The 22,016-nt window shown below is 33.3% G+C and overlaps 1 protein-coding gene across 1 annotated transcript in view; it reads left to right on the top strand.

Annotated features, from left to right (window-relative positions):
* The first annotated feature begins 2,226 nt into the window (after positions 1-2,226).
* LOC126881763 (protein prickle-like) overlaps positions 2,227-22,016 on the top strand; it is a 425,582-nt gene continuing 405,792 nt past the window's right edge. Inside the window, exon 1 of the mRNA XM_050646240.1 lies at positions 2,227-2,414. The gene's annotated coding sequence lies outside the window, so the exon portion shown is untranslated. The remainder of the gene's footprint in view (positions 2,415-22,016) is intronic.

The following is a 22,016-nucleotide window of genomic DNA, read 5'->3' as shown; positions in this document are numbered from 1 at the left end:
GCAAGGTAAAATAGAGAGCAAACGCAGACCCGGAAGAAAAGACACTCATGACTTAAAAACTTACGCCAATGATTTTGACAAAAATCGATCGAGTTATTCAGAAACGCATCAAATGAAATTAAAATTGCCATGATGATAGCCAACGTCCACAACGGACAAGGCACATGAAGAAGAATAAAAATATTTTTAATACACCTAACCAAGGTAAAGTAATAACCAGCCAATGTATACAATATGCATGCGTACAATGCATGCATACAACTTTCTCTATTTTTTTTTGTGGAGTATTAAGCATTTATTTTTTTAGCTTAAAGAAGACATGGAAAATTATATGGAATATACACTTAGTAAAGCTGTGGTAGATTTATTTTTTTACAAGATGCCAATAAATCATACACCATTGTTACATCTACACTACAGTCGGTAGTTTATACGAATCGGCTTTCTGAAAACCTTCTTCCATTTTATTTGTTTATTTTTGTAAAACTTAAAATATGTGCTTACTTACAAACAGTCTATCCACTTTAAACTAAACAAATTTACTATAAAACTCCACTTTAACCCTGATAAAACAAGAAGAGAACAAAATAAAATGACCTGAAACGTCAAACAGGTAAACAGTAACACTATGAGAATGGCGCGCGCTTGGGGTATGCAACTAGTGACGTCAGGCCAATAGAGAAGCGTTCTTGAAATTTAAAATAATGCTAGATTTCTAATAAAGATTTTTTAGAGAAAGGCTTTTTCAATTTTGTTGAAATTTTGGACAATTATTCCTAGGGTGTTTCTTAATCCTTTTACATGTTTGAAATGACTTTTTAATTTTTTGTGAACATCCCTATTAAGGGCTTATACCAGGCTCGACGCGTTAATTATTATAATTATACAATGTAGCTTTTGTTAAAGATTTCACATTGCTATTTACTAGTTGTTGTATTATTTCTAAACTGATATAGCAATTAGCTGAAAAACTCTTAGTAAAAAAAAGATTAGAAAATATTGAATATAATGTGTCTAAGGTTTTATTCTACTATCCCATTAAGAAGGATCACATGGACCCAATTCCATCTGACCCATCATCTATTCCTTCTTTCTGTTTTTTTGTTGATACGACCATGTATTATTATTCAAAAATAATTTGAGAACATACATAACTTATTAATGATATTGCTCTGTATTCACTGCAGTTTTTACCGTTAGCATTTTTAGGGATAGCGTAAAAGACGGAGAGTAACCATTGTTACTCTATGTATATCCTACTTGGTCTATTGCTCTGTATGTATGTCCTATTTTGCCTATTTTGTTAAAAAGTTTACTGTAATGTCCGAGGTGTCATCATTTATGCAGTTTAAACTTCCATTAATATTTGACCTGAACCATCGAGATAGGACTATCGAGATAGAAAGGAGGACCTTCCTATCTCGATGACCTGGACCTACTGCTTTGCCATTTTTGGTGTTTTTTAACGTTGTTTTAATTTTCTCTTTTAATATCTTTAAAACCACATCATCTTCTGCTTTTAGTTCCATATGTTCTGTTCTATTGTCTTTGAACAATTAATTGATGTATTTTGACCATCTCTGTAATTTTTCGTTCGTATTTAACACTATCAGCATTTCCGGTTTGCTTTTCCTATTGTTGTGAGTTAGTTATTAATTCTTTTTGTGGCATTCCTTTATTTTTACACATCGTTCGTGTAACCATTATTCTTTTGCTTTCTTAATTTTGTATTTTATTTGGTTATCCACATTTTTATAGATCTGGTTATCGTTATTTTTATGTTGACGTCTTTTTTCCATTCAATCTAATATTTACTCCATCATCCATTATTTCTTTCTGCATCTGGTTGGTATCAGAATTTCTTTTTGACTTTTATCTATTTCTGTCTTTATTAATACCCACTTTGTATTCGTTTCAGTATTTTACAGAATTTATCACTCGGTAATCAGGGAAAAAGTGGCACACATCGCGAGATGGAATAAGCAAAAAATACAAGAATAATGGCATGAAAGCTTTAATTTTACATGGGATAATGGTAATTCATACATATTTTGTTGTTTTAAATTCTACGCACTATAAAAATCTTAAATTTTATCTTATATTTTCAATCGCAAAGGGCGAATCTGATAATAATCATTCAATAATAAAAAAGAGATCCGAACGGTAGATGAGAACAGTAACTCGCCACTTTCCACTAGTGTGCGTTGGAATCGCGTGCTGCTTCGTCTGTCAGCGGCTCGCGGCCGCCGCAGTCTCGACCGGCATTTGTTACGCGCTCGATCGTTATTCATTTGTTCGCGCCGAAATCGTGCTCAAACAATCGCGAATCGACACAACGGCTTGCTTCGTTTCCTTCCGGATTTCGGGATTGTGAATGTGTGCGGCTCAGTGTCAGTGAGAATTAAAACAACACAGTAAGGATTACTTGAAAAAACAAATGAAAAATGGAGGCGATCGTGGCTTAATCTTGTAACAAAGGTGATCGAGTGGGTCGACCATGTGTAGTACTACGACCAAGGTTTATTGAGTCAATTTGTGGTACATATAAGTCAATCTTGGTTTGTTTTGCTCGTTTTGTTGTTTGCGGTGTTGAAGAACGTGTTGTGTTTTATATATTAGATCACTTTTTAGCAATTTTCAATCTATATTTTCTAAGCATGCTAAAAGATCATGTTAGAACGATAACAAACATATCTGTTAGAAATTGTCGCAGTTTTTTTGTATGCTAACAGAATTTTTGATTGTTGCTGCAATGCACGTGAATTTATCAGTCGAATGAATAATCTGGGGTGTTTCTTTCTCTTACTGTGAAGATACCTACAGAAAAACATAACATTTTCATGTTAAATGCTAAATAGCATACATGTGTTTATATATGGCACTTCTATATTTTTTATCGCAGAAAAACATTGAAATGATTGGTTTCAAAAAGCGAAATAAGGCATTGAAAATTAAAATGCAACAACCCGCTATGGTTATTTCTTTTAACTAAGAAAAACAGCTTTAACTGCACCGTCTAATATTTTGGAAATAACGTATTCAAAGATTCGTAAATATATTAAAAACATTTCGATCATATTATAATTGTGTTAGGTTTAATTTTCTTCGTACTAAATTTCTTCCATTCTTTGCGGTTTCATCTTAAAATATGCGTCTGTCCATGTCGCTCCTCTTTCTTCCAATACCTTTCCGATTACTTCATCCCATGTCTTTATTGGTCTTCCTTCTTTTTTGGTTTTCAATATTTTTGCTTCCCATACTCTTCCCACTGGTATGGTATCTTTCATTTGATGTAATTGACCCCACCAACTCAGCAGTCTCTGTTCAATAAACTCGAATGTGAATTGTGTTTTCAGTTAGTTCTTTATATCTGTGTTCCTTATTATATCCGTTTTGGTAGCACCTTCAACTCTTCTTAATAACTTTATCTCTGTAGCCTGTATTCTTGTCCAAAACTGAGATCTGTATTCCATGATGTTTCTTTTCTGCTGATATAATATTTTTGTTCATTGTATATACACTTGTAGCATTTTTTCTTCTCTGCTATTGATTTCTGCTTGAGAGATATTGTTTCTTCTATATTACTTCAAACTTGTAAATATTTTAATTTGTTCTGTAGTGTTTTTGTTTCTTTAATTTCTATGTTAAGTTCTTCTCTTGTTTTTCGTATCTGCATATCTTTTGTTTTGTTAATGTTTATCTTCATTCCGTTTCCAGTGTGTACTTCTTTCCACATTTCCAAATTTTTCTGAAGTTCTTTGTCATATATTGCACTTTAGCACCAAATCGTCAGCAATTACGCCTTCCGATGTTTCTACTGCAGTTTTCTTTATCTACATTCAGTTTTTTCCTCCTCGTTTTCTCTACCTTATCGAAGGATTTTTCTAGGTCAACAAATGAAATAGAAATATAGATAAAAAGCATCCACAGCGTCCGATTCTGGGTTTCTGACGGGAGGTATTGTTTTTAGTTAAAATTATAAAATGACTTAATCTTGTACTGAAAACCACATGAAGAATGAGAAGAATATTGACGAAAGAAAATTGTCAGTGTATATTTTTATGAGTGAAATAACAACGGTGATAAATATCAAATAATTTAGAAGAAAAAGCAAGGAACATACCAATTCAAATTAAAAAAATCTGTCAGGAAGGATATATTAATATAAATGTACATACAGGCAAAATAAACAATTTACAATAATTATGTATATCTATAGATTTGTTTTTCATTTTCGTCATAGTTTATAGACTGTTTTGACTGTTTATTCTTTACTTGATTTTCTCTTATGTTACTTCTCTTTTATTTCCGTGTTTGTTCTCCGATTTTAACTAAAGATGAATATGTATATCCAAGTAACCAAAATCTTGTGCTTTTGTTTATCTCACTAAAAATTTATTTTATTCGTTGCAAACAGAATTTTTTTATAAATAACTAAACCTTTGTTACATAATTACCCCACATTGCACTCCAGTTTAATTGAATCTGTGAAGTAATAGGATTTCGTTTCGATAACTGTGACTAACTGTGGCAATATATAAATGAACGGTGGTTTATAAATGCTTACTAGCATATTGCAACACGAAATCAATTAAGATTCTGTTCGTTCTCTTTTGCTAAGCTACTATCTAACCAGCACAATAAAAAATGCATAATAATGTTAAGCGTTTGGCCTGTTTTTGAATGTCATCATTAATTGTTGGAAAAGATTTGTTTTATGTGTCTGTATATCTCCTTGTTTTAATCATTCTGTTGTTTCAAAATTGTTTGATTTATTACACTTCCATGCTATTTCGTTTGTTGTGGTATTCATAGTCATTTTTACCAACCTGACGATTTTACTTCGTTCGTACATCTTTTGTCTCTTTACCCATTCGTAGGCCTTCTTAAAGTGAAAAGTCAAAGACTGTCTTGGCTGGGACATATCCAGAGACAAGACGATGCAAAAACAACAAAGAAAATATTACAATTGAATCGGATAGGAAGGCGAAAAACAGGAAGGCCCAAAACGAGATGGTTGGTTGACGTAGAAGACGACCTGAAAACCATCAATCAATCAATATTCTTTATTTCATCTGACTTTTACAAGTATTGAAATGCGTCAAATACAATCTATGATCTACGAGTAAAAACTATAAGAACATAAAAACATATAAAATATTCACAAAAACATACAAATTGTTAAAAAGATGCCTGCAAGTATTCCTCTAACGAATAGAAAGTGTTTACCAGAAGTAAGTCCTTAACTGCTCTCTTAAATACATAAATATTTGACTCTAACGTAATTAGGTAATTTATTGTACAAACGAACGCACATTGGGTAAGGACCCTTGCCCACAACGGTCAAGTGGCGAACGGGGGTTACCAAATCATTTCTGCAACGAAAATTGTAGGCACTTATTAAGGAAACATCATTTCTGCAAATAAAATTGCATCTATGTGACTTTACATAAACAATACAACTGAAAATATACAGCGAAATTACAGTTAAAACATTTAATTGTTTAAAAACTGGTCTACAGGAATCCAAGCGCCTTCTAAACGTCATGGTACGAATAATTTTTTTCTGAAGAACAAGCACCTCATTAATTCGCGGGCAATTTCCTCAACAAACTAAGCAATATTGCAAAATTGACTGTACATGAGCAAAATAGTAAAGTTTTAAGATATCTAGGGAGACAAAATTCCTAAGTTGCCATAGAACATAACAGTGCACAGACAATCTTCCCACTACATAATCAACGTGAGAGCTCCAAGACAAATTAAAATCCAGGTAAACACCTAACAACTTAGTGGAGTGGCTATTTACCACTGACCCATTGTCAAGTTTTACTAATGGACTCATCTGCATAGTAGAAGATGAAAAGGTTACCATATTGGTCTTTGATCCATTTAAGATTAGGGCATTATTTAAACAGTAATGAGTCATACTTTTTACAAGACAGTTTGCTTTTTGTACTACATGAAAAAAATTATTGGAATTTAGTGCAACTGTGGTATCGTCAGCAAATTAAGTGACATAACAGCCTGATTGCTGTTCCACGTTATCTACTCGAACGCTTATTGCATCAGAAAAATTATCTAATGGATTCCGAACCAAACATGTTGAGCTATCGTTTATCAGTCGATTTAAATCATTGACGAAAATCAAAAATAAAAGAGGGTCAATGATACTTCCCTGTGGAACTCCGGAGAGGACACTTTCTTCTGAAGAAAATATTATATTCCCATTCACATTGACCTTAATTTTTTGAAACCTTTTCGATAAAAAGGTGTGGATCCATTTTAACGCAGTTCCTTTAACACCACTATGATAAAGTTTTTCCAGCAGTATTGGTTGATTTACAGTTTCAAAAGCTCGTGCTAAGTCAAAAAACAAACATATAACTTTATTACCCTTATCAAAGTTCGATAAAATATGGTTGCACAGCGCTAGTAGTGCATCTTGCACACTTATACCTTCACGGAAACCAAATTGAGACTTTTCTATAATGTTGTGTTTGTTACTATACGAGAGGAGACGTGTATGAAATGCCTTCTCATATATTTTTGAAAACACAGATAAAAGTGATAGGCCTCGATAGTTATCAAATTTTGATTTGTCACCTTTTTTATGTATAGGCACAACTAAAGCAGTATTTAGAATTTGAGGAAAAATCCCTTCCTGAAATGAAAGGTTTACTAGAAATGTTAATTGTTTATATATGTTATGAGATACATGTGTTAACATAGAATACGGGATCTCATCCAGTCCAGCCGAGGATTTTTACCATGAACATAAAACAATGGAGACGAAGGGCACAAGAGAGATCTAAATGAAACGTCATAGCCAGACAGACAAAGACCCATCCAGGGTTATGATGCCAAAAGAAAAAGAAGAAGAAGGCCTACTTAAAATCGACGAGCAGGATATAATGTATTATATACAATAGTGTTATGTACGTAGCACATAGTCTAGGCATCTTTTATCGCAAATATTTGGTCTGTCGTCGATCTATTGTTTCTAAATCTTGTCTGATATTTTCCCATTATCTTTTCGTGTATTGATTAGCTTTTTGCTTATGATTTGTATTAACATTTTGTAAACTACTTCTAGCATCGCGATACCCCTATAGTTTTGTATCTCATTTTGTCACCTTTTTTGTGAATTGAGCATATCTTTACTATGACTTACTCACTTTTTTTGACATTTTTCTCTTTTCCATATGCTTTTATCACATTATGTATCTCTTTATATAGTCTTTTTCCTCTTGCTTTTATCATTTCCGCCGATATTTCTATTAACCCTGGGTTTTTATTGTTTTTTAGTCTTTTATTTCATTTTCTATTTCTTCCTTTGTAGGTACTTCTACCACTGTGTATATTCAATTTTATTGTTTCTCTTTTTTTTTCGTTTTTGTTTAATATTTGTGTAAAGTAAGTTTGCCAATTTCTCATTATTTCTCCTGTTTCATTTATTAATATCTCTTCGTCATTTTTCATGTAACTATGGATTATAATTTCTGATATTCTCTTTCCATTTGTCTTATTTCTGGTAAAAGGATCGTATTTCCCTTTTGTGGAATTTTTCTTCCATCTTTTTTTTTGTAATCGAGTTTTTTTTCACTGTTTGTTTTTGTTTTTGCATGTTCTCTTTGTAGGTTCTCTTCATGTGACTATTATTTGTTACATTTTTCATTCGTATTTTCCTAATTGTTTCTGCTACGTTTTGGCATTCCTCATCATACCATTCTTTTATTTTGTATTTTCTATTAGTTGTCATTAAGTTGTGAATAACTTGAAAAATCGTATTTCGGATATATACTAAGAATCCTATAATCTTCTACCAAACGTCATTTTGAAGAGGAAGGAATGCCTATACCTATACCCCGTGGAACAAAGTTATGGGGTAAAAAATTGGGGTTTCAAGTTTGTTTGCTTTGTTTTTTTAATATATTTTGGTCAAAAGAAATTATTTTTTACTTTAGAAGATATCATTTTGGTAGGAAATTTAATTTTGAAGAACTTTTCTATAGATGTATATGTACGAAAAGTGCATAGAATTCGAGTTAAAAATAAAAACTGAAAAATGGACTAGTTCAATCCATTCTCAAAAACGCATCGCTTTTGGTAGCACTTTGCCATTTTTTCATATTTGGAGGCCTCTTAGTGTCGCTTAGTCCCATATAAACACAATATTTACATTTACCAGTAAGTCAATTTCTATACAAAATTTGTATAGAATTAATATTGTTAACCATTGTATAGTTAAATTGGCTCACCATAGGAAGCATCTTCCATTTTATCAATATATATCTTTAAGTATGTCTTTATGTATATCCACGATGCAGTTCTCGAAACGAAATGATACCTATCTACTTAAAGAATGCGATACAAGAAAAAAGCGTTTGGCACACGACAGGTGCTTTGTAAGGTGTTGTGGAATGCGCTGATGCCGCGATGTCAAAAAGTGGATCAGTGGTCGGTTATAACACTATCAAGCAAGAGTTGTTAACCGCGTTTGCTTTTTGTGAATTGATGGCGATCTCTTTTTTACTACCACGTTCGCGATCAATATTTTGGATTACGACAAATAACGAAAAATGGATTGATTCACTCACACGTCTGTAGTAACATGGTTGTTTTTTATTGGTATAAATTAGTAGTAAGCTATACAAAAAATTTACCAAAATCATTTAGACGAAATACCACTCGATGTAGAGTGATCTAGTTCACGATGCACTGCCAGAAAGAGTTATATTTTCATAATATTAATTTACGTAACAAGTTTTGAAAGGGATATTTTAAGGGATGAGTAGAAAATTTCCAGGACCAGCCGAAAGAGTCCTGGAATCCTGTTAATCCCTTAAAATAAATTTAAGACCATCTTATAAAGTGTCAGTATTAAAACTAGTATTATTAGAAGTATCAGAATGTGTACTAATTTTTGAAATATGAATTTCGTTACGTCTCTTGAAATTGGTTATACTACAATCGCAATCAGCTGATAAAGTAGCTGAGCTCCTTCGCAAACACTGGCTCAGTGTATTCTTTGAAATACGGTAATTTTATTTCATAATTTTGCAGGCTATGTATTGTGAAAAGTAATAATTGAGGAAAGGAAGAACCTACAAAAGGGAGTGAAAAAAGGATTGATGATGATAAGTTTGTTTCCAGACTTATTCGTCGCCAAAAAAACATTGACTAAACCTTATTGGCCTCACTAAGGTTACAATATGGTTAGCAATAATATTGTCCCTAAAAAAGTTCGAACTTTCGTTGAGCAAAACACAATTTTTTTGCTTCCATAATATTTTAATAAATTTTCTTTTTTCAATTTTTTAAAATTGTCTCTGCGCAATTTCTATTTGGTAATTTAATTCAATGTCTAAGGAACGAACAAAATGTTAACTAAAAAATGAAGATAAAACCATAATCCATATAATGTCCTTGAGCTATTTAGGAGTGCAAATAACAAGTTACCAAGAAATTTACCGAGAAACAGGGAGAACTAAGACGTTAGTAGGTATGTACTCTAGGGTGCAAAATAACGAAGAAACTAAGATACTAGGACCAAGCATGCTACTAGAATAGAAACAGATGGAATAGTAAAGATTTTAACAGACTGAAGACCAACAGGAAAGAGAGAGATCAAATAGACAAAACAATTAATGACAATACATACCGAATTTATATTGGTTTGGGGGGGGGGGGGGGGGGGTATGGTTTGAAATATTTCATTTTTTTTATTATTTCAAATAAAAGTGCATATTTTCAAGAATACTCTCTGAAAATTTCAGATAGATCGGAATAAATTTACCCGAGATACAGGGTGTTGAATATCCCTACCTTCGACTTGCTCTGCCGCGGCTTCGCGCCAGCACGATTGAGCGTAGTGAGAAACGTTAAACAACTGTTCGCCTTCTCTTTTGTAGATTACTCCGCAATTCAAAAAACATTCCAGTGTTCATCACTTTACGATTTGGCAGACAAATAAGAAGATGAAGATGCAGTTGTCAAAACTTTACACGCATTTTTCTCAAAACTGCTTTTTCAAAAATGCGGTGGACATTGTAACTGAAAAACTACTTGACCGATCTACCTGAATTTTCACATAGATTTTCTTTAGACATTTCGTGAGGTAACAACGTCGAGATATTTTTCGTTTTGTGCTTATTTTTTAATAATTTTGTGCTTAAAAATTACTAAAAATAAAAAAACTCGACGTTGTTACCTCGTGAAACTCATAAGCTAATTAAGTCTTTTTGAATTTTTTGTTTCGTATGATCCAGTGATGAGTTCTGATGTCCACCGCAAAATCCATTTTTTTTTAGCTGCCTGCCAAAATTTGTTACCAATGGCTTATTTGTCAATATTTTGGATCGAATTTTTTCTTAAATATTCTTTGAATTGTACTTAATATGTTTATTTAATTTAAAAATAAAATAATTCTACCATAGCTTCGAAAAAAATTCACAAAAATGTGCTTGATATGTTGATTTCAAACCATACCCCCCCCCTTAACCAGAATACAGTAAACACAGGTAATGGTCCTATACTAACCATTAGGAGAAGAAGAAGATGAATACTATTACATATTATTCAAAAACATTTTATCAATTTTCAGTTCAGTTAAAACATTTTCGATCAAAAACCATTCAGTAATCTTTTCTCTTCTTAAAGATTTTTGGATTTTTCCAATATATCTTCATCGTTTCAGGATATTAAATTTGTCTTAATAATAAAGTTTACAAAAGTAAAAGCGTACACGATTATTAACCAAATAATCGATTTTATAAGAATAGAAGTAGACCGACCAAAACTTTCTCCTAATTTGGTGTTTATAATTCAGTATTATACTTTCATTTAACATTTGTTGGTGAGTATCTAGTAAATACTGGCAACAAAAAATAGTAGCCCTGTTCTATCGATAATTTATTTCACGGTTTTACTTCTTAAAAGTGGAACAAGGATTTTAACAACTAATTAATAGCTATAACTATTTAATAGCCCATTCGATGTAATTTTATGTCGATAATGTGGATACTAATAAATTTTCAGAAATTAGAAGAAACTTTAGAAACTGATTTTTTGAATTTGTAATTTCTTCTTTACTAATTATTTATTTTTATCATAATGATTATCTTTATAAACAGCTTGGGATACATGATCGATTTTTTTAATCATAATCATTTTCTTTGCAAACAGCGTGTGACATAGGAATGAATTTTTCAAAAAAAAACAAGGAGGAATAATTTAAGTGAAACAGGCTTAAAAATGGATACGATTCAACGATAGAACTTTTAAAAGAAGATGTAAAGATTGAGAGAGGAACTGTTTCATTCGTTATTCCAGATATTCCATTCTTTTTTCTATTTAGTGTCCATTCGTTTATACGCTGTACGTTACATTTTGTTTTAATCTCTTTACTCCTTTTTCGATCTCTCATCGTATTTCCTGTAATTCTTCTCAGTACAGTGGAACTCTGATAAGCCGGCCTCCGATAACCCGGAAGTCCGGCTAAGCCGGACCGATTTTCCAAGAGACTGCGGGGTCGCACAGCACGCAAGCGGCAGAAGAAACTGACACAACCGAAACTGACTTACGAGGAAACAGTAGCGATCAACAGGTAGCGAAAACGCGTTCCAAGATTGCGGCTGTAATTTTGAATATTTTTTCGAGATATTTGGCACAGGTATTCGTAATGTAATAAAGAATGGCGGTACAGAGCCCAATTTAAAAAATATATTAATATGTGGAAATTACTCTGTAATTAAATACAATATTAAAAAAACGAGCCTGTACCGCCATTAAGAAGAACAAAAAAATACACTTTCTTCAAATAAACTTTTTTATCTGATGCCTAGATTTTGTGTCATTTTGAAACTACTAATGAAATTAAAAATTTTAGTAGTTCCAAAATGACACAAAATCTAGGCATCGGATAAAAAAGTTTATTTGAAGAAAGTGTATTTTTTTGTTCTTCTTAGTGGCGGTACAGGCTCGTTTTTTAATAATGTATTTAATTACAGAGTAATTTCCACGTATTAATATATTTTTCAAATTAGGCTCTGTACCGCCATTATTTATTATATTACGAATACGTGTGCCAAATATCTCGAAAAAATATTCAAAATTACAGCCTCAATCTTGGAACGCGTTTTTGCTACCTGTTGATCGCTACTGTATCACCTTAAGCTTTTTACCAAGGAATGAACAATACTGTATAAAATTATACGTAATTTAATGTACTATGTGCATATGTGTTTCATGTTTGTGCAATAATAATGCAGAATGCAGTTTATCTGTAAAAACAGCGTATTTTATTAATTATAATTTTTACCATATTATCCGGCTAACCCGGATCGGCCGCGGTCCCCATTAATCCGACTTATCGAGGTTCCACTGTACTCTCATCTCTGTCGTTTCCAGTAATCTTTATATTGTGGCTATCTCGGGTTTTGTTTCTGATGCATTATCATTATTGGTTACACTAGCTTTATACATTCTTGGCTTTATCTCAGTGTTAATTTTTACGGTTTCGCCGTACAGTATTATTAAAACATCCTGCCAGTATATTTGCTTTTTGTACTTGATTTCTCACTTCTTTGTCCAGGTCTCTGTAGCTTGACAATGTAATTCCAAGGTATTTTATTTCCATTACTTGTTCAATACTGAGGCCATCAATTTTTATTTTATGTCTAATTGGTTATTTGCTGATTACTATTGTGTCTAATAGTTTTCTAATAGTTTGTGATGAGTCTAGGTCTCAGTAAAATTAAGCTCGTAGGTTACTTGGATAAAATCCAGATTGCACTAGTCAATGAATGATTGCATGATTGTGCAATGAACCATCGACATACGAAAGCATAATATTCTCTTTATGTCGTCTACCAACTAAGTTCTGTCTGAGGAGCTAAAAATAGCGAAACAAGTGTCACAGAATGGCGAGATAAACCAGAGCGCGAATATTGCTTTTCGTATATTATTTATACATTATTTTTAAAGTAGATAGTCGCAATTATTTCTAATTGACGGGCGTTCTTAGATATTTTACAAAAAAATATCAGGCGCTATCTAGTGTCCTCAAAGAAAAGGGACTGGTAAAATCAATCTAATAGATTACTTCTGTTCCGTGGTGGTTTACGGAATCAATTAAATGAAATTAAAAAATAAGTGTAAGATAACGAACAATAATATATTTATTTATTTTTGGTTAAAAAGGCGTGCTTATATCTCGTAAGAGGGTTTGTTATTCTTTGCGGGACGAAGGTTTGTGTCAGACTGCCTCTGGATGAACTAAAAACATTAGTTTTACTTTTCTGTGCTTTTTAAAGAAGTTGAAGACTGATTTATTGACATAAGGAGGCTGGCCCTTTATCGTCCCGTAATCTATTATGTAATTTGCGTTTCCCATACATACACTATACAGGCCATCAACATCTGGTGTTTTAAAAAGCTGAGAACGCATTTTATCTGAATAATGATATATTTCGTTCCTTAAAATTTAACGGGCCCTTTATGCATATGGTTTGTGAATTTTAAAATGGGACGTATTATTTTATTTTGAAAAAGTTATTAAAAATTAAAATTAGCAAAATAGTCATTAAAGCGTGTCGCGACACTTCGACTAGATATTTACGATATTACTAGCTGGAAGAGGTAGTTTGCGTTTTCTAACCATTTTCGTTTAATGTAGTATTTGAAAAACTCTAATGACAAATACCTGGGTGGGTGTGTATCAAATATACACCAAGCACTTCAGACCAAATAAAACTAACTACACATCTTATTGAGCTCGCATTTAGATTAAGTTCAATTTTCTTAATGTCTCGAAATAATTCGAACGACCGGAGATGATTATCTCCTCCCACAAACGTGGTCTTTTACTCTAAATTACCTGAATACATTACGGCCCACGATTCTACAACGACCTTAAATTTTCAAATCGGACGTAAGTCGATTAATCGAAAAAATGCGTGCCTAAATGCGCGTTAAACTGTATAAACTATTAAGCAATTTTTAACTACGAGTGTAACTCGTGAGATACTTTTGGAGTTACGAGGGAACTCTGAAATTAATGTGCTCTTTAAATTTTCTATCAGTTATTCCAGCTTTTTTGTCTCTTAAAAGTTTGTCATCTTCTTCTTATGTATACATGACTATGTCTGTTTTTCAATGTTCCTCCAATAAATTGTCGTGTTGTTTATTTTAATTGTTCAGTAAAAATGATCGTTTTCGTGGTTTTTCCACTGATCTTCTTCCTATTGGTGAACCGTCTCTTGCTGTCTATACTACTCTCCTTTTCATCTCTGCTGTTTCTAGCATTATTTTTGTCCTATCTATGTCAGGTCGTGTCTTTGCCATGTATGTCATTATTCATCTGAAGACTGTTTAGTAAATTCTGCCTTTCATTTCTTTCATCATCACGTATCGCTACAGCCCTGGGTGGGTCCTGGCTGACCTGGTACTACTTCTTTCCCATTTGTTCGGTCTTTCATCAACCTAGGGTCAAATAAAATGTTCACTTTTCGGAGATCTGCTTGGATGTTATCTCTCCATCGCATTCTGGGACGTCCGAGTGGTCTTTTACCTGTCAGAATCTCCTCCCATACCAGTCTTACAAGTCTCTCCTTATGAAGTCTATGCACGTGGCCTGCCTATCTTAGTATTAGTTTTATTACTATTAATTCGATATTCGTTCTGATCCTATACTGGTTCGTGTGAATATGGTGGTGAGGTCCGAAAATTTCTCTAAGTATTTTTAGTTCAAAACGTCTGAGCTTTTCTTCGTTTGCTTTGGTCATGGTCCACGTTTCGTATCCATATGTTAGTAAAGGCCTGACGATGGCTTTATAGATTTTGATCTTGGAACTTCTTGTAAGATTTTTTGATTTTATAAGCTTTTCCAGTGCGAATAGACTTACGATTTACCGATTAGATTCTATCTTTTATTTCTTTAGTAACATCGTAGTCAGCTGTGATTACGTCCCCCAGATATTTAAATCATTGTACTCTTTCGAAATTGAAGGTATTGACCGTCACATTTTGTCCTATCCTGTATCTTCGTGTCGTTCTATTTATACACATATATTATGTCTTATCTTCATTAATTCTCAGCCCTACTTCGCTTATTGCTCCTTCCACCTTGTTGAAAATGTCTTTTATGGATAGGATGGAGTCTCCAACGAGATCAATGTCATCTGCGTATACTAGTAACAGCTTAGGACCTTGAACCGATAGCAGTTCTGTTTTTATTTCGGCCGATCTAATGGCTTTCTCTAATACAAGGTTAAAAAGTAGTGGAGATAACGCATCACCCTGTTTGAGTACACTGTTGATTTCAAAGCTGTCAAACAGTTTATTATTTACACGTATTTTAGATATTCTACTCTCCATACAGACTTTGGTCATCCGAATGAGTTTCTTTGGTATTGAGAACTCCCACATAGCATTCCATACTTGGCTTCTTTCTACGCTATCATATGCCTGTCGAAAGTATATGAAGTGATTTTGTATGAGTCTGTTATACTCCCATCCCTTTTCTAGAAGCTGTCTCAGCATGAATAGATGATCTATTGTTGATCTGTTAGCCCTAAATCCGGCTTGATAATCTCCTAGGACATTTTCAGCATAAGGGGATAGTCTACTAAGAATGATGTTTGAGAGGATTTTATATGCCGTGTTTAGAAGTGAAATTCCTCTATAATTCGCGCATTTTGTTTTGTTCCCTTTTTTGTGGATGGGCACTATGAAGGATTCAACTTTCATTTCTTTGTCGATATTTTTATGTCTCTATATTGTTTCATTCAGGCAACCTGCGGCTCTGTTTGCTCTATTCACTTGATCTTTCACTTCCTGTTTCGAACTATCCGTAGCTAGATACTGTGATGCCTAGATATTTAAAGTCTATCATTTAGTCTATTATCTGACTCTCCAGCTCTAATTTAAATTTTAGTAGACTTGCTATTATAACCATGAATTTTGTCTTTTTTGGGAAAACTAACAGGTATGTTAAATTTTCTGGCGCTTATATTAAATTCGTGCAGCAAACGTTGTAAAATATCATCACCTTGAGACATTAGTATTGCATCGTCTGCATAGCAGATTATTTTAATTTGCTTTTCTCCCATTTGGTATGCTTTTTTTAGTTCGTGATCTTGAATAAAAAGAAAATAAAACGATGACAGGTGTAGTGTCATTCACATTAGTCCCCCCATGTTATTCAACATCTCTTAATACTGTTATTCCTTGTTTTGTCTTTCTGCAGTATGTGGTCGATGAAATAACTGTTCAGACCAGTGTCAGTTTGATTTGGTTACCTATATCTGACCAGTTATAGTCTTTCTTTAGTAACTATTCTTCTGTTTTCTATGTTTGTTCCATCTTACATGTTCTATACGTTGCTCTGCAACACTTGCTAGTTTAGTTTTATAAATTCTAATTTTTCAAGTATCCCCAATAAAAATAATCTTTGATTCAAATCGGGCGAAGGAGAAGGCCATTCAATACTCACTAATCTACCAATCCACCGTCGGGGAAATATCTGATTTAAATAACGCCGAACATTTAAACTAAAATGAGTTAGAGTTCCGTCTGAAATCATATCTCGTTAAAATTGGCTCCAAAATTATTTTTCAGGGAACGTACAGTTTCGTTTTTAGTACAATTTTATAATATCGCTTGCTAAATTTCTTTCTATAAAAAAACGGCCAAATTAACTGAGTATCCACTAATACCCGAACATACATTTAGTTTTTGTGGTCTTTGAGTATGGTATTTTATTTTAGCTTAGGCTAGATTAATTTTTAGTTAAGTAGTTGAGTGCAGACATTTTCTCTAGATGTTTTATATTGCTTAATTGTATTAATGTTCTCTTACGGTATTCCATATCTATTTTACAACAATCTGATCTTGCGATATATCGTAAAATGAAATCTGTTCAATTTCTACCGCGTAGCAACAAAGTTGGCTCTGAATTACTTTAAAACTAGGCAAATGTCTGCAAATATACGATTCATCCCCCCAATAAAATCTCAACAGTCTTAAAAGTCGTAAAAACTGCAACAGTGCACTCGAATAGAACGAGCACTTTGAATTTATACGAAAGCGCGGAGTTGATTGCCAGGCAAATCTGCTGAAAAGCGGGTTAATGAGGATAATAAAATTTGATGAGATATGTACAACGTTAGAATCTTTACGAAGAATTTGTATTTAAAGTAATTAAATGTATATGCAATTAAATTTTGAGTAAAATGTTTTTCTCTCTTTGTAAACTGCAATCAAGAGACATAGTAGGTTTATATTTACCATTTTAATAGTTTCTACGTCAGAAGGAATGTTTCATAAATATTTTTGAAGTGAAAACTTCTTTAGGAACGTTGTGTGATTTTTGGATAGGGGAAAAAGCATTGAATTCGCGACCGTCATCGCAACCGTCATTGCGACCGTCATCGCTTATGCTATATGATATGTGTATTTACATATAAATTGTGTAGAGGTATTTAAATTTAACATAAATGTAAAAAATATTTTAGGATGGGGAAAAAAGATTAATTTCGCGACCATCATCGAGACCGTCATCACTTCGGCGAAATAAATTTTGTACATATATAAGTATATTATGTGTATGTATATATAAATTGTACAGAAGTATTTAAATTTAAAATAAATATAAAACCTATTTAAGGATGGGGAAAAAGAATTTATTTCGCGACCGTCATCTCTTCGGCGAAATAAATTTTCTACGTATATTTATTATGTGTATGTATACAAAAATTGTATAGAAGTATTTAAATTTAAAATATATGTTAAACCTACATATTTTTGGATGGGGAAAAAGCATTTATTTCGCGACCGTCATCTCTTCGGCTAAATAAATTGTGTACGTATATTTATTATAATATACGTATAATAATAGTAATATTATTGAAGTGAAAACTTCTTTAGGGACGTTGTGCACTTTTTAGATGGGGAAAAGTTATTGAATTAGCGACCGTCATCGCGGCCGTCATTGCTTCGACGAAATAAATTTTTGAAGTGAACGCTTCTTTAAGGACGTTTTGCCCTATTTAGATGGGGAAAAAGTATTGGATTAGCGACCGTCATCTCGACCGTCATTGCTTCGACGAAAATAAATTTTTGAAGTGAAAACTTCTTTAAAAATTGTTGTGCACTTTTTAGATGGGGAAAAATTATTGAATTAGCGACCGTCATCACGACCGTCATTGCTTCGACGAAATAATTTTTGAAGTGAAAACTTCTTTAGGGACGTTGTGCCCTTTTTAGATAGGGAAAGAGTATTGAATTAGCGACCGTCATTGCTTCGACGAAAATATATTTTTGAAGTGAAAACTTCCTTAGGGAGTTTGTGCCCCTTTTAGATGGGGAAAAATTATTATAGCGGCCGTCATCGCGACCGTCATTGCTTCGACGAAATAATTTTTGAAGTGAAAACTTCTTTAGGGACGTTTTGCACTTTTTCGATGGAAAAAAGTATTAAATTAGCGACCGTCATCGCTTCAACGAAATAGATTTTTGAAGCGAAAACTTTTTTAGGGACGTTATATACTTTTTAGATGGGGATCGTCCCCATCCCTTAGATAGGGATGAGTTAGCGATCGTCATCGCTTCGGCGAAATAAATTTTTAAAATGAAAACTTCTTTAGAGACGTTGTGCACTTTTTAGATGGGGAAAAATATTAAATTAGCGACCGTCATTGCTTCGACGAAATAAATTTCGTATGTATATATATTTTGTGTATGTATACATAAATAGCATAGAACGTACGCAACGCGTATATAATATAGGTATAGCACTTCTTTTAGGATGGAGAAAGAGCATTGAGCTCGTAATTTATATACTATAAGAAGTTTTCACTTCTGTCGGCACTCCTACGAGTGCCTTCAATTTTTTTTTATAATCGATTTGGCATATTTCGTACATGGTATATAGGACTAAGATCTGGCGATTGTGCCACGGTAAAAGTATGATATTCTTAATATGAAACTAATCTGGTACGGCTGATGCAATACGTGGCCTTGCATTATCCTGCAGGTAACGAAAATAGGATCTGCAGCAGTGGCCTTCTGGAATCACGGTAGAGACAAAACATATCTTCATCTGTAAATAATACAGAAGCCCATTCTTGTAGACCCCAATGCACATGTTGTGCGCACCTTAATCTGAGTCCATTGGCGTTACATGGGGGTCCTGGATGGATCTGGCGTGCAGACCAGCTTCATGAAATCTATTCCTCAAAGTTTCATAACATATTAGTAATGTTGTAGGTATTTTCACGTGCACGTATTTTCAAAGTTCACGTTCAGTTATATGCTCATTTCTACTACCACTTACCAATAACAAAAGTCGAGGATATCACAACAAAAATTTCTAAAGACCAGGATGACCTAAAAATAACCGGATCAAATTGGAAGTATGTTGGTCAGAACGGAGATTAATGGAAGAACTTGGGAAAGGCCTGTGTCCAAAAATGGGGGATGGAAGGCTAAGAAGAAGAAGTGTTATTTGATATTTGATATAAACTAACCCAAAAATGGTTTAAGTTTCCTAACTAATTTGTGATTACAAAAATAATTGATATGTGATAAATATTTTCTAAAAATAACTAATTTTTCATAACGAAAATATCCGATATTTAAGTATATACATAGAAGCAAAATATATCCTACCTACTAGTTTATTATAAATAAGCATTTCTAATATGAAAAATCGTCTGAGATCTACAGAGGACCAAGTACTTACCTGTTCAGTATGTAGTTGAGTTATGAGTTATGATGCATACCAAGGTCAGAAGTTAATACCAGTATGGCATCCGAATAAATATATCAAAAATATGGATAAGCGCAACCATGCTCATTGCTAGTGATAGCCATAAACCATGGGATCAGTATAAACATAACAAGTTATTGGTTATCATCTATTAAATCTCATATAGTCCAGGAATTATTGATTATATTTATATTACAATCATAGATAAAACATCTTCGTGTTTGTAACTCTATTGAAAATAATATTTAAATACATACTTACAATTGTATAGAAAATGAATTTCAAGACAGTCCAAATTTTCATTACTTTATCTGCAACTTATTGCTCTTGTTAAATAAATTGTAGTGCTTGCACTCCATAACATGGTGCTGAAAATATATAATTTTTGTTTTTGGAATTATAAAAGATCCCAAATATCTAGGGTTTTTTATAAAAAAAACCCTGGAGTTTGGCGTATACATCTACCACAAATTCGTGAGTTTCAAAGCCGCATATGACTCAGTACTCAGTTAATTAGATATAAACTTCTTCTGGCTATATATAACTAATTGAACTTTCACTGAGAGGAGCAGCGAGCTTGGTTAGAATGCAGAACGGGCTTTTAAGATCCTTTCATTGCAAAATTTGTCTAGGGTTACGGGCTATTCTGTCTTTTATTTAACCTTCCTCAGATTAACACAAATGACATTCTTTAAAAAATCTGTGCAAGTTGTCAGATATGTAGATGACATCAACATTAAGAAATTAAAATGTAAAATTAGACTAAAACTTTTAGTTATTTTTTCGTATACAATCTTACAATCTTCTAACCCCCTTAATCTCACGTCTCTTCTAACCCCCTTAATCCTGTATACCGTTTATTCACAACAACCTATACCACCCCGTCACCAATAATAAAACCTATATTTTCTATATTGTCCACAATAACAAGCGACATCAATTTTAGACTGACAAATCCCATCCCTTTTCATCGAATTCCTCCTTGGATTATGCAGACCCCTCAAACTAACACAAATTTAACAAAATTCAATAAATATGAAACACCTAAAGAACTCATGATAAAAGATTTTTTTGAAATTATACACAATAACCACTTTGATCAATTAATATACACCGATGCTTCCAAAAGTGATTTGGGGGTTGGCTGTTCAGTCACCTCTCAAAACAATCTCATTTGTGCTTCTTTTATTCCTCTTCTGTGCAGCGTACATACTGGAGAATTATATAGTATCTAGAATAGGCTGTTAAGAATATTAACCTCCCGAACATAAATGTTGCCATTTGTACAGACTCTCTAGCTTCCATTTTATGCATTCAGGAATTATTTACCGATCATCCTCTTGTCCAAAATATCCATCATTGTTACCACCACCTTTCTACCTTAAACACTAAGATTACATTTATATGGATTCCGTCTCACATTGGTATACCTGGCAATGAACTTGCAGATCAGCATGCTAAAACGGCTTCAACAGATACCACGTCAACAACCCACATCCAAATTTGTAAAGATTTGAAAACAGAAGCGTACAGATTCACATGGAGATTATGGCAAGCCCACTGGAGCTCCTTAAATACATCTTTACGTACAATCCAGCCCTCAGTATATAAGCCACTTTACACTGGCCCCACAGGACTCTCTAGACAAGACCTTAAAATTATAAGAAGAATCCGTATAGGCCACAACAAACTTACTCACGGCTTCCTGATGTCATCAGATATCCGGCTATATGTTTAACATGCCAGTGCCAACTTACCGTGAACCACATTATTACCGAATGTTATCAGTTCAGTGTAGTAAGACAACAGCTCAAACTCAAACCGCAGCTATGTGACATTCTAAGTGATACCAACCAGTTAGACAGAGTTCTTCAGTTTTTAAAAAAAATATCATTGTATCATAAACTTTAAATTTTTTTATGACATAACTTGTTAATGCTCTTTAATTATACCTCTTGTAATCTTGTTTGTAATCGTCCCGTGCGAGTGGCCATAGTTGCCGAGCACGCTAATGTAAATAAAAAAAAAATCTTACAATCTTATACTGCAATTGATTGTCCAGGAGAAAATAGACAGTAAGCGTGGGCCAGGCAAGAGAAGATACTCGTGGCTCCAAAATCTGCGGACGTGGTTCGGGCTCACCTCAGTCGAACTATTCATAAGTGCAGAAAGTAAGATCATTATTGCCATGTTAATAACCAACTTTCGCAACGGACAAGGCACTTGAAGAAGATACAATATTATC

The sequence above is a fragment of the Diabrotica virgifera genome, chromosome 3 (assembly GCF_917563875.1).
Source record: "Diabrotica virgifera virgifera chromosome 3, PGI_DIABVI_V3a".
Classification (NCBI taxonomy): Eukaryota; Metazoa; Arthropoda; class Insecta; order Coleoptera; family Chrysomelidae; genus Diabrotica; species Diabrotica virgifera.
Note: the sequence above shows the minus strand (reverse complement) of the source record. Positions and strands in the feature narration are given on the sequence as shown.